Source organism: Telopea speciosissima, chromosome 5 (assembly GCF_018873765.1).
Source record: "Telopea speciosissima isolate NSW1024214 ecotype Mountain lineage chromosome 5, Tspe_v1, whole genome shotgun sequence".
Classification (NCBI taxonomy): domain Eukaryota; kingdom Viridiplantae; phylum Streptophyta; class Magnoliopsida; order Proteales; family Proteaceae; genus Telopea; species Telopea speciosissima.
The window spans coordinates 58,870,460-58,885,569 of NC_057920.1; positions in this window are offsets into that span (position 1 = coordinate 58,870,460).

Consider the following 15,110-nt stretch of genomic DNA (forward strand, 5'->3'; position numbering starts at 1 on the left):
CCAACCTCATTTAACTGCCGTGAAATCCGATGAAAGTGTACCTTAAAAGAAGAGAAAATTATGTTTATCATCCCTGTAGTTTGAATCTATTATGTCTACCACCCTTATAAATTAATTAATTGTATCTGTACCCTTAAGTGCTAACTCTATTAGTTTTAAATTGAAAAGACGGTTTGCCCTATCATATTTCCTATTAATTTGAAAAGTCAGTTTTTCCCTTCCCTATACTCAAGTACCCCTTAGAATGTCGACAACTGGCTTGTTCGACTCCGACGGTCAAAATTGATTCCTAAAACCATGGTTCAAACCCAACCCTCTTCTCTCTCCTCTCACACTCCTCTCCGGCGGTAACCTCTCCTCTCTTCTTCCCTCTTTCCTCTCTGTCTCCCCTGCTAAAAATCTCACAGGAACCATCCCTTCCACCATGCATAAAAAATCTCAAGCACCTCACCACGATCCGCCTAGTCTGGATCTTTTTATAAGATCCAAATACAATGATGAATGGAAATTTAAAGCCTCAGTTGAGAGTTAATGGTCAGATGAAAGGCAGTAACCTCTTCTTTTCATCCAACAATGTGTGTACTGAATGCAAAAGCTTCAGTCACTACTCGCTTGTCTATGCTGACTTCCACTTCATTATCTCTCTCCTTCTCTGTCGTTTCTCTTTCTAAATTCCCGTCCTTCGCAGTCCCCAAAAGTAACATCCACTCTCCATATTCTTCTTTAATTTACATTTCACACTTTGCTTCCAAGTTTTCAGACCGACCCCTCAATTCAAAACCCTCAAATTCCAGCAGACCCACCTGCCCATCTCCCTCTTATTGCTTTTTTGGATCTGTAATCTGTCGATACCCAATAAAGAAATACCAGAGAACAAAATAGTTTGCACGGCCCTTTTACAGAGTGTCAAGGAGAGGAACTCATCACCATCATCTTCACATACACTAACTGACCCATAATACCTCACCATCCCATCAGGTGCAAAGAAGAGAAAGCAAGATACGAAAAAGAAAAAAAGTCCGCCAACAACCATTCCTCTTTTTACGGGTTCTCCTATTTAGTTTTTTGGGTTTCTTTCTCTTAATGTTTTATTGGATTGATGTCACTTCATTCGTTAATTCAATTAGTGTTAGGAATTCATGATCTGAAAACCCAAGAAGAGAAAGACAGTGACGGTGGTGAAATCAGTTCCCCTAAATCACAACCAGAATATCGCTCATTAATGGAGAACGAAGAACAAGGGGAGGTGGACAGGCAGGGTTGGGATTCTCGTACTTTGCATCGGTTGTTGTCGCCAATTCTAAATCCAGGGAAGTTTCCCAAAATGGTGCCGGCAACGGCGAAGCAGAAAATAAGCAAAAAGAGGCGATTGTTATTATCCTTCTTCTGCTCCGGCAGAGAGAGAGAGAAAGAGAGGAGAGAGCAGAGGAGAGGTTACCGTTGGAGAGGAGTGTGAGAGGAGAGAGAAGAGAGTTCGGTTTTAAGGGTAGTATGGGTATTTAGATTAAAATTGGGCGATGACATCATCACTTAACTGTTCTAATCTAACGGTAAGAGTATGGTTGTAAGGTTTTACCAAAATAAAGGAGAAGTTTTTGAAATAGATTAAAGTACAAAGGTGGTAGACGTAATAGATTCAAACTATAGGAGTGGTAAACGTAGTTTTTCCCAAAAAAAAAAAAGAGGATGGTTCACCCACCATCCTAGGGTTCACAAACCCATCCCAAGGTTAGGCTATGGCATAGGGGAAGCAGAAGCTTTGCGGGAGTTATCGGTGGTGGAGACTTGCAATGGGTTGTGCCAAGGGATCTAGGCCCAGATGGCTAAGTGATGGGGTGGGTTATGATGGCTTGTAGAGGGTGGTGTGATGGGAAGTTTTATTGTATATGGTTCCCTGACCGGAACGGTTCCCTAGTGCCTCTCACAAGAGGAGGGTGGACCCCACCCGGGCAGAGTATTCGATCAAGTGCCCCTGGAGGGTCCCACCCCCCTCTTGTGAGAGGCACTAGGGAACCGCACCGATCAGGGAACCATAGACGATAACAATTCGTATGATGGTGAATTGCAGTGGTACTCGGGTGTGCAGTTGGATGTGCGATTGGGTGCCCACATCATTCACTTAATGGCGTTTTTTCACAGTTAGGGTACATTTGATAGAATCTTTAAAAAGTAGGGGAGGGCATTATAATTTTTCAAAACTTGGGATTAGATTGATATTATGAAAACTTAGAGGAGAGGGGGGTGAGATTTCCCCTTAATTTGTAGAAGTGCAAAACAAAATCTTATTGAATCTTACGGTCCAACTTTACCCAAAACAAACAAAAAAAAAAAAAAAAAAATCTTACGGTCCAAAGCTAACCCATAAACGATGCATAGTTTGTTTGGCTTCCTATTCCCACTAGTACTGGGTGACTGAAAAAGCTCCGTATATTAATAACCTCCTGAGTCTTGAGTCTTGACCTTAAAAGGGGTCTATGCAAGTTTCTAAATTCTCTATCACCTCTCCTCTTCCAGTTTCTCTGCCCTAATTTTTACTTCCGGTACGGTCTCCTAAGTTCCTTTTTCTTGAGGGTATGTCAATTGTGCGTATGGAGGCGGTGGAGGAGAAGATGATGATGGGCCAAGTCCAAGATCATGATGGGAGGCTGTTTGAGTTAGAAGAAGTTTTGATTAATGTGCTATCGAAGCTACCCGTGAAAATCCTCTTGAGATTCAGGCGCGTATGTAAACAATGGCGTTATCTCATCTCTAATGATCCTTATCTCTCTCAACTCCACTACTCTCACCAATCCAAATCCAAATCCGAACAATCTCTTCTCTTCTACTCCTTAACTCCACCTGATCCAAATGGAAGGGATCAGTACTATTGCCTACAATCCATGGACAGCGAAGGGAATCGGAAAAGCAGAATTGAGTTCAAGTTTAAGCATGCTATCCCCACTGTGTTACCTACTCGTTTCGATATGGTTTGCATTAATGAGGGTAATAAGATTGTTCATGTTTGTAATCCTACCACACATGAACTCCTAACATTGCCCGACCCCCTTCGTAAGGCTTTTGTGGGTTTTGGATACGTTCAGTCAACTTACGAGTATAAAGTAGTTCGTTTGATTCCTCCTGATTACGGCCCTGTACGAAATCGATTCAATGTTGATGCCGCTTCATTCAAGATGAAATGTCAAGTTTTTACCTTGAGAATGAAAAGAAAGTCTTCTTCTTCTTCTTCTTCTTCTTGGACTTGGAGAGACGTGGTGGATTCTCCATACCCTGTCAGTGATAATAGTCGTCCAGCTTTTGTTAACGGAGCCATTCATTGGCTGGTCAACTGTGGGCATATGATTGACCCTAATAAAACAATCATCGCATTTGATGTCGAGAGAGAAGTATTCAGATTAGTCCCACATCCTAAAGGTTGTCCTGATCCTAGGTCTTTAAAATGGGCTGATCTCCAATTGGTGGAGCTGAAAGGGTTGCTATGCCTTTCATGTGCTAAACGTGAACTTTCCAAAATGGAGATATGGATGTTCAAAGACTACTACTACGAGAGTGGTAATGATCATATAAGTGGTACATGGGTGAAAGAGTACAGTATTAATCTGAACGTCTTGCCCCTTTGCTACAGAAGGAATGGCGATTTTGACTATTATGCACCTAGAGACATTGTAGAGGATACAAAAGTGCTAATTGAGACACATATGAAGAGTTTAGGGTATTACCATCTCCAAAACAAAAGTTTCAAGGGATTTCCGCATAGTAGAAAAATGCCATATCTGCAATTCAGTTTCTACATGGAGAGTTTGCGCTCCCTAAAACAAACAATTAACCCGTAATTAAACAAATTGTTGGGTGCGGATTTCTGCAGCATTGTGTGGCTAAAATTGTTTTTTCTAGGTGGGTTTTCTTTTTCTTTTTTCTTTTTTTTTTGTGTACTTTATTATTTCCTTTAGCAATTGTTTCAGGAAAAAGACAAGCAAAACAATTATATTTATTCCTTGTTTTGATTTTTGACTTCTATGCCCTCAAGAAAAGCCTTCCAAGTACTAAGGTAAGTGTATGTCTTCTCGGGTTTGGATCCTTCCTTTGTACATTTTCTTGCTTCTGGTCCATCACCAGTTAGTGTAGAGCTGCTACCATATGTTGTCGCAGTAATCAACATGTTCCCAACGGAAGGGACCATAGGGCCTGAATAATTATTTATGCATGCATGCATTGTCATTTTCATTTTGAAATGCGGATGCATCTCTCAAATGAGAATTTGGTTGCAAGGGAAACAAAGTGAAGTAGGGAAGGAAGTGAAGGGAGGTTTTTTCTTTGGGACATTTTCACGTACCTTCCTTAATGTTTCACGTAATTATAAAACATCTGTCAGTTTTGGAAAATTTCATGTGCCCTATATTTTTCTAAAATGTTAACACATGACCCCATTTTGTTGGTGTAAGACTAACAACGTTAAAATCAATGAGTAAAGTAACAAAAATACCATTGCGTGAAAAAAGAGAAAAAACCGACAACTCATTTTCCCCAAATCGTTAGTTAGTAAGTTCTGGAACGGCAACTGAACGGGAACGGATACGTTCGGCAATTAAACGGACTAGACGACAATAATACTTTTTAAAAATCTGGCATAATAAAGCGCATATGGCAATAAAACGATATGTGTTTAATACGGCCACTATATAAGCAAAAATACAAGCATATATTCATTATGTAATAGATATCCACCACTTAATAAACAAAATAGTAGCATATAGACAATGATTTTATCAAAAAGAAACCTCACAACTAAACTAAACACAATATATTATCCTTTATTACATCTCATAAGATTATCATTAACAAATCAAAATATCAATAAAAATATTTCATCAGACCTAAAAAAAAAAAAAAACAAAACAAAAGACAATGTGTTCTAGAACTCATCTCTAACATGAGCTCACATCAATGAACCCATCTCTAAGATGAACTAACATCACAAATAGAAGTTCATGTACCTTAGTAGCAGGTTAAAAAATTTATATAGTCATCTGTAGATCTCAAATGACTTGCAGTCAAGCTTGTGCTTAATGGTCTACTACTTCACATGGCATTAGAATTATAGTCAATGATCTATTGCATCAAATAGTTGTATTGTCAACTCATGTTACGCGAATCATATTTATTTATGAAAATCTTGTTCCTTGAATTAAACCACACAAAGGTGAAGCAAAAAAAAAAAAAAAAAAAAAAAAAGCAAAAAGAGAAAAAGAAGAGGAATGACTTACAAAGACGAAGAAGAGAGCCTCAGATTGAGTGTTCCCACCAAGCCACCACTGCAATCACCGCTGCAACCGTTGGTGAACGGAGACGGAGAAGAAGGATAGGAACAGAGCTTGTCCGCCTCTGCAATCACCGATTTACCCAGCTGCAATTAACCGACCACTTGGATTGAAATGGGAACAGATAATAGGAAGGGGGCAGGGGGTATTCAGCCTCAAAGGAAGTCTCGCCGGTCACTTGAACTGAAATGAGAACGGAGAAGAAAAAGATGAATGGAATGGGGGCAATCGATGGCTAGGGTTCGAAGAGAAGAAGACCAAAATCGTATTGTGCGAGAGTTTTATTTTGCGTTTTTTCTTCTTTAAGTTTTGAATTTTTTTTTTAAATAACAAAACTAAACTTAAGTTAAAAGTAATAAACACGTTTAATTCATGTTTAATACGTGTATAATATGGGTGCACTTAATACGGAAATATATGATAAAATACATTTTTTTTTAATTGAACGTTCAAATACACGTTTAATACATGTATAATACGTAAACTTACTCACTGAGGCAGGAGCAGGGGATGGAACATGTTGATGGAAGAACTTGTTCCCGGTTATCTGAGGAGGATCATAATGTACGCAACGTCACCCCTGCTTTTACAGAGAGGTTGTTTCTAGAGTCGAATCCGTGATCACTTGATCACAATGGAGCACCGTTGCACCAAGGCCCACCCTCAATTAATTTTGAGAAATGCAAAACAAAATTTTATCATCTTGTGAGAGTTATAAAGCCGAAAGTGGGTGACACCCCTAAGGGTGAGGGCAGGGGCAGGGTCTACGCCGTGTTGATGGAAGAACTGGTTACCAGTTGTTTGGGGAGGGTTAATGTATGCAGCCTTACCCCTGTTTTTACAAAGTGACTATTTCCATACTCGAACTCATGATCACTTGATTACTAGCACCGTTGCACCAAGGCCCACCCTCATTTAATTTTGAGAAATGCAAAACAAAATTTGATCAACTTATGAGAGTTGTAGAGCCAGACAGTGGGTGTCACACATGAGACGTTGGATTGAGATATTGAATAAGTGTGACCTAGAATCTTTTTTTCCAAATCTAACCCAGTGGCGTTGCATTATTTGTTTGGCTTCCTAGTTCCCATGACTGGATTTCTAAAAAAAGCTTCGTATATTACTATAACTCTTTGACCTTAATAGGGTTTAAGGTAAATCGAGGAATTCATCGAGAAAGTGCGTGATGGGAGATCTCGCTGTGGAAGAGGGAATTCATTGGCTCGACACCAAAAGTGCGTGGTGGGGATATGGCTTTGAGGCTATAGGGATGCCTTCCAATCGATTTTCGGGCGGGTTTGTTAAGACAGATTTGGATTTCGAGCCACAATTAACAGCTATTATGCCCTAATTTCCAATTGCAGTAGCTAGGGGCTCTCCTAAGTTCCTTCTTCTTTGTTCCTTTTTCTTGGGGGACACGTTCATTCTTCACTGGTGAGTTTTTTCTCAATTATGGAGGAGAAGATGGTTAAGAGACATTGTCCAAGACAGATGATGATGGGTCATGATCGCCTGTTTCTGCTAGAAGATATTTTGATTAACGTGCTTTCGAAGTTACCCGTGAAGACCCTCTTGAGATTCAGGTGCGTATGTAAACGATGGAATTATTTGATCTCTAATGATTCTTATTTCTTTCAACTCCACTCTCACCAATCCAAATCCCAACAAAATTTTTTCTTCTACTCAATGGAAAGGGATCTCCGATCCGTTTTCCTAGAATCCATAGACAGAGAAGGGAATCAAATAGGCAGAAGACTTAAGGTCAAGTTTGAACAACTTTACCCCATTGTGTTGCCTACTCGTTTCGATCTGGTTTGCATTGAAGACGATGAGATTGTTCATATTTATAATCCCAGTACACATGAATTCATAACATTGCCAAAACCTCCTATTTCAAGTGGTAGACCTTCTGTGGGTTTCGGTTATGTTCAGTCAACTGACGAGTATAAAGTAGTTCGTTTGATCGGCCCTCATTATCCTCTTGGACCACGAAATGGATTCAGTGATGATGAGGTTGCTTCAATCACAACAAAATGTCAAGTCTTTACCTTGGGAATGGAAAGAAGAGGCTCTACTGTTACTACTACTACTACTAATACTTCTTCTTCTTGGGCTTGGAAAGTGGTGGATTCTCCATACGATCCTAGCAATGCTAATCCTCCAGCTTTTGTCAATGGAGCCATACACTGGCTGGTCAATTATGATTCTGGGGTTGATACAGACGTCTACAATGGGCATATGATTGACCCTAATTATACAATCATCGCGTTTGATGTCGAAAGCGAAGAATTCAGATTAGTCCCACATCCTGAAGGTGGTCCTGATCTCAAGTCTTTAGAATTACAATATCTTGAACTCCAATTGTTAGAGTTGAGAGGGTTGCTATGCTTTGCATATACTAAACGTTCCAAAATGGACATATGGATGTTAAAAGACTACAACTACTGGGTGAAAGAATACAGTATTGATTTGAACCACGTACCCCGTCACTATAAAAGGAAGGGCGATTTTTTTAATTATGTACCTAGAGACATTGAGGATACAAAGGTGCTAATTGAGACACGAGAGATAGGTTTAGGGTATTACCATCTCCAAAGTAAAAGTTTCAAGGGATTTAAACGAATGCCGGATCTACAGTTCAGTTTCTACGTGGAGAGTTTGCGCTCACTAAAACAAACAATTAGCACAGGTACGTACTATGCTTTTATAGTTGTTCTCTTTCTTCTTCTGTTTTTTTTTTCTTTTGCTGCATCTGATTTAATTGGATTTATTGAATTGGGCATTGTAGTAATAGCCTCAAATTTCTCACTACTTATTTATCCTGTTCCTCTGTTTTAGAATTGGTTCTTATGAGTAATATCTAACAAATTGTTAAAAGTCACCTACCTTGTGGATTAGCTATTAAAAGCAAGTTACTACTCTCTATTATGCAGGGAAAACATTGAAGCAGCTGAAGCACAAGCGGAAAGCCACTCTCTCTAGCTGCAATTAACCCGTAAGAAAATGGATGGTGCCTTGACTTGTCCTCTTAACCAAAGTTTTCATTGTCGACCTTTCATGTTCTCCAATTGATGCGAAAGATGATTAGTGAGTCATCTTCATTCCTTATGAATCTAGATGGACTGCAACAGTTGATGCTCAACCGATTTAGTTAATTAGCTTAGGTACCTGTCTTGAATTCTTGTACCCGTTTTGGTGTTTATGGCATTTTAGTTTAGCCCATGGAGGACCTATTGGAAAAGATGAAAATTTCTACAATCTGTTTGCTTAGCAGAGGAGAACTCAAGTCAAGGTGGAGATTTGTTATGTGTGTCTCAAATTCTTGTACCACGTTTAATCTCTTTGTCATGTTGCTCTGTTTTTGTTTCTAATCATGTTTATTGGTGTTTGTTTTATATATATATATATTCTAGATGGGTGAATTTCTGAGATAGATTGTTAACTTGCTTGGCATGGTGTACTATCTTATTTCCTCTTACCAATTGTTTATTTAAGGGGAAGAAAAAAAACAAATATATTTGTTCCCTGCAGGTGCTAAACTACCTGTGTGTCTTCACTAGTACCCTCGCTGTCTTTTGTCCACTTTTGCTTCTGAGAATCTGGTCAACACTAGTAAGTGAAGAGCTGTTACTAGATGTTGTGATAGTTATTCCCAACCAAGGATTTGTAAATGATCCACAGTTACCATAAGGTATGCAATCTCATTCTCAAATCCAGAAAGCACATCTCTCAAATGAGAACGAAAATTTTATTGGCTCCATTTAGTTGCAAGAGTAGGGAAGAAAGTGAAGAGAAAAATTTTCCCTAGTTGAGTTATTTGGTTGTGAGAGAAACGAAGTGAAATTAATTTTAATGGAGAACGCAACCGGGTAAGCTTTCAATCCTATAATTGGTTCATCGCACCCAAATGACTAATATACCCCTTCCAGGGTCTAAACTTACCATTTTACCCATAGGGCATCCCTAACTTCACACCCTCCTCCTTCTTCTTCTGCAACCCCACTGGCCCCACCACCTGCTGCAACCTAACCCCACTTCTTCTTCTCCTCTGCAACCCCACTGGCCCCACCACCTGCTGCAACCTAACCCCACTCGCCGCTACCCCCTTCTGCAACCCAACCCCACCACGTCCCACCTTCCCGTCTCCCCCCTCCCTCTTTCCTTACACGGACAACCCAATTCGACAGGAATACCAGATTCAGCTATTGAAAAAAGAGGAGCAAACATTCCTCTCTATGCAACACATTAAAGATGGAGAACAGGTTCAGCATCTTGAAGAAATATCAAAGTAAAATCAGGGATACCACCCTTGGCTGAAATCGTGAATTGTAAGAATTAATACTGAAACATTATTTTTTTAAGTAACAGAGAACCATTCTGAATCTTCTTCCATCCAGGATTGCATTCACACTCAAGCTGAGAAAGAAGTTACTAGAAGATTTGCAAGTTCCTTCCTCACAACTGATCAAATTGCATCCAACATCTATTCACAACTCAGAATCCATTAAGAAGATCCACCCAATGACCAAGAAGTATACTAAATACAAAAACCAATTCAGATATGGATTTTGGGGCGGAAAGGAATTCAAAAATGGAGCAGAGAAATTACTTGATCCATGGCCTTCCCTTACACAACAGGTCAAAGACAAGCCACCAATAAATAAAGCCAGGAACCGATCCCAATTCCAGCCCATCCATTATGACCGATTCAAACACTGAAACCCTATTTTTAGATCTAAGGGTCAATTCTAGAGTTATTGGGATCAATTCCAATCACAATCAGAATTAACAGGGATAGATCTAAGGGGTTTGCATCGAAGAGTCTCCATTCTTGTGGGAGTTTGAGATTGAAAAACTAGTGAGGGTCAGGGACCCGTTTCGAGGTTTTCCATTGGAAGAAAGGAAGGGAATGGTTTAGGGTTTTAGGTAGGGAAAAGTCGTGCACTAGCATAACAGATTAATTATCAGTGCAAGGGTGTCCTGGGTTTTCAAAACCCAAAATGGATTTGTTGAATGTGTAAAGAAAAATTATAGATACATTTTCAATTAAGATTCATGTGGCAGCAGGCCAAAGACACTCGGAGAGGGAGATAGAGCAAGAGAGTTCCTGGAAGACATTAAAGTTGCAAGGGATGAGAACTGTTTTTGACTTTTGATGGATCTTTTTAAAAGGCTTTGCCATTTCCAAAACCCAGAACCAGAAACTTCATATATATAAAGGAGCCGCGCAGCTTAGGATACAACACCAAAAGGAGAGCATTAAAACTCTCCAAGGTTGAAGCTTCGGAGGGTTCAATACAAAGGCAGAAGGGGAAAAAGAGAAAGATCTGAAGAAGAGACAAACAGAGTAAAATTTTTTTTTTGGGTTGGGGTAGGAACAGAGGGAGGGGGGAGACGAGAGGGTGGGACATGGTGGGGTTGGGTTGCAGCAGATGGTGGGGCCAGTGGGGTTGCAGAGGAGGAAGAAGAATAAGGAGGAGGAGGAGGAGGAGAAGGGATGGTGATCGGGTTGGTCCCATTAAGTTTATTTTATGTGTAAAATTGGAAAAAAAAAATTTAGTGTGTCAAACAAATGGGGGTAAATATGGAAAAACACCTTCATTAAGGGATTAGGGATGTCCTATGGGAAAAATGGTAAGCTCACACCCAGGGGTGTATTAGTCATTTGAGGAAAAACTTAACTAACAACGTAACACCTAACTAACGGAGTGGGAACTCGGGGGGTGCGGCTGTATGATTTAAAAACACAAGAGGTCACTCTATATTTAATACAAACCTCAAGGGGTGGCAATGTAATTTTTTCCTAATAGAAATAAAATCCTAAGCAAACTAAAGAGAGGAATAAATCCTAATAAGTAGGAATTAAATTTGTTAACTCAACTCCAATAAAATAGGAAGCACAAATAAAGTAGGAAATCCAATTGAAAAGATAAACAAGTCCATACGGTTTAGTCATATCCTTCTTAATTAATAAAGTAATTGATGAAGAGTGTCCAGCCCTTGCTCTACTACTTAATATGGAACCCATTAAGCCTAGTAAGCCTAGTAAAAGGGTAATGAATCATCTGGGTTGGTTCTGAACTGAATTTAACTTAAACCGTTGATTGAATTGGGTTTCCACTTGGTCTGTTTCCAATTTCGGGCTTGCATCAGTTTTGGAGATGTTGATCTTGTTCATACGTTTGTTTGCACAATCAATTGTGTGAAAGTGGTGTCCTATTGCTATAATAATTCGATCGTACTGAGTGATCTAACTATCGAATCAATTTCATTTTTATGATTATAAGTGTCTTGGGGCTTATTTCCAATATTGGATATTTAGTTGAAAGATCTGGATTGGTAAGCTGGCATAGGATATTTTACTCTATATTTGTTTAGTTTTTATTGGTGGTTCGAGTCTGGAAACAGCCTCTCTATGAAACAAAGGTAAAACAGCGTATATTATGACCCTCCTGAGACCCCGCATTGGCGGGAGCCTCATGCACTTGTACACCACACCCTTGTTGTATTGTTACTTAGAGGCTTAGAGCCCTCCACCATAGTTAATCTTTGCACCGATGATATCTGTGTTTATTGGCAAAAGATTGTTTTTAATTAAGAAAGAATTGAAGAAAAAGTGTAATTGGGAGAGCACATGAGAGAGACTAGCCCTTGGATCCTCTCCAATACACTTGACAGATGGAAAAACCTCACAGGCAGATCCCAGCCACCCCGGTATGGAAAGGATCCAAATCCCTTCTTCTGTTTTTATTTTTAATTTTTTTATACTTTGCCACCTCATCACCTATATTAACTAACTCCCCAAAGCTGGCCGAAAATCCTTCTTTTAAATAGAGAAAGGCAAAACTAGACCAACATATATTCTGGAGAGATTCATTGTTGAACCAGCCCCATATGTATATTACTAAAACTCAAACTCTTACCTTAAAAGGGCTTACTTGCCTTACCCTATAAGTTACTAAATTCTTTATGAGCTTCGCTTCTCCCCCTTTTGCCCCAATTGCAAAATTCCGGTGAGTCTGTCAATTCTTCACGGGTACGTACTGTGTCAATTCTTGATTGATTGATTGATTGATGAATATGGAAGGGAGAAGATGATTAAGAGATATAGTCCAACAACAACAACACTAACACTTTTGATTGATTGATTGATTGATTGATTGATTGATGAATATGGACGGGGAGAAGATGATTAAGAGATATAGTCCAACAACAACAACACTAACACTGTTTGAAATTGAAGATGTTTTGATTAATGTTCTTTCGTGGCTACCCGTGAAGACCCTCTTGAGATTCAGGTGCGTATGTAAATGATGGCTTTATCTCATCTCTGAAGATCCTTATTTCATTCAATTCCATTCTCACAAATCCAAATCAAAACAACCTCTTCTCTTCTTCTCTTCATCTCCAGCCGATTCAAGTGAAAGTGGTCCGTACTCCGTTTTCCTAAAATCTACAGACAGAGAAGGCGGGAATCCAATAAGCAGATTTGAGGTCAAGTTTGAAGGATCTATCCCCGCCGTGTTACCTACTCGTTTCGATCTGGTTTGCATTCAAGACGATGATATTTATCATATTTGTTATCCAAGTACACATGAATTCATAACATTGCCAAAACCTACTTCTTTACCCAATGATGATTCTTTTATTAGTTTCGGATATGTTGAGTCAACTGACGAGTATAAAGTAGTTCGTTTTGTTGCCCCTGACTTTGGCCTCTTACAAGATGAATTAGACATTCCCTTTGAGGCTGCTTCATTCAAGACTAAATGTCAAGTCTTTACCTTGGGCTCTTCTTCTTCTTCTTCTTCTTGGGCTTGGAGAGACGTGGTGGATTCTCCATACCATGTTGGCTATTCAAGTCCTCCAGCTTTTGTTAACGGAGCCATCCACTGGCTGGTCCACTATGATCCTATGATTGATGCTGAGCTCTACAATGGGGATATGATTGATCCTAATCATACAATCATCGCATTCGATGTTGAGACCGAAGAATTCAGATTAGTTCCACATCCTGAAGGTTGTCCTGATCTTAGACCTTTAGGATCTACGGAACTCCAATTGGTTGAGTTGAGAGGGTCTCTGTATCTTTCATATGCTAAAGCTTCCAAAATGGACATATGGATGTTCAAAGACTACTACTACTGCTTCGAGAATGGTAATGATCATCATATCGTTGGTGGTACTTGGGTGAAAGAATACAGTATTGATCTTAACATCTTGCACCCTACCTACCAAATGGGGAAAAGCGATTGTCACTACTACGCACCAAGAGATATTGTAGAAGACACAAAGTTAATAATTGAGACACATTGGACAGGTTTAGGTTATTACCATCTCCAAACCACAAGTTTCAAGGGATTTATGCATAGTGAACAAATGGAAATGCCATATCTACAGTTCAGTTTCTATGTGGAGAGTTTACGCTCACTAAAACAAACAATCCACACAGGTACGTACTATGCTTTTATAGTTGTTCTCAAATTTCTCACTACTTATTTATCCTGTTCCTCTATTTTAGAATTGATTCTTATGAGTAATATCTAACAAATTATTAAAAGTGACCTTGTGGGATAGCTATTGAAAGGAAGTTACTACTCTCTATTATGCAGGGAAAACATTGAAACAACTAAAGCAAAAGCGGAAAACATTGATCTACTTTATTAGATTTTTATTTTTTTTTCTTCAATTTCTGATTTTAGTTTCATGGGTTCCTTCGACACTCTGTTTGCTTCTTGTGCTGGTTATGTGAATATTGATATGAGTGTATAGAGGTGTCATTTAAACAGTCCCTTTTTTTTAAGAAGTGTAAGATTTGTATGTTAAGGTTTCTTTCCCTGAATTCCCATTGGTTTCAAGTTTCAACGAATACCCTTGGTTGCTCCAATGGTCAAAACCTTTGTGTGGTACCTTGGAAACCAAGATCAAGTATTGGTATGGTGAAAACCCTCTTCTCTCAAAAATATATATATATATATACCAAAAATGAAAAGAAAGAGGAATTTTTTTATTGGCAACAGCAAAATTTGATTGAATCTGCCCATACAGGGCTTCAAAATTCATCAAATGTATTATATCCCAGTAAATCAATGTCATGCCAACTTACAATAATACATGATTCAAATATCATTAAACTTGTTGCTTAGTTTGTTTCCTTCTAATTTTTTCATATAAAGCACAACAATAACCTGAGGAAGAATATTATTAGAAGCAGGTGTTCCTTTCAGTCATCACTCTTTTGTTAATGGATGTTGTTTTCCAATTTTTTCTATTCCATTTCAGTAAAATTTTCCCCCCTTTCTATTTGAATGTGATGGTTAATTAAGATTTTTGTAGGAATTTTCTGGAATTATTACAAACTTGTGTGATCTCATTTGCTACTTGTGGATGCCAGCCAGCCCCTTTCCCCCTTCCACGGTTCTGATTGTGTGTGTGTGTGGTTGTTGAGGTCTTTGTGGCCTCAGCCACTGTTTTACTAGGAAAAGAAAAAAAAAATTAAGAAAAAGAAGAGGAAGACAAAGAAAAGATATAAGTTGAATCATATCACATTCTCTTCATTTCCTTTGTACTAGAAACCATAGTCCACTATAGGATGAAACAACATTTGTTAGCTATAAGACCTTGATTTCATGGAGAGTGACTTGTAGCAGAGACTAACAAAAAGCTATCTAGAAGGTTGATTGTGAGTGAATTGGTAGGTGTGTTGTTTCAAAAAGCCCTTCCTCTGGAGCTTATTAGGGGTGATTGCTAATACAATTGCTATTTTATTGCTGAGAGATTCCTTAGATATGGAAA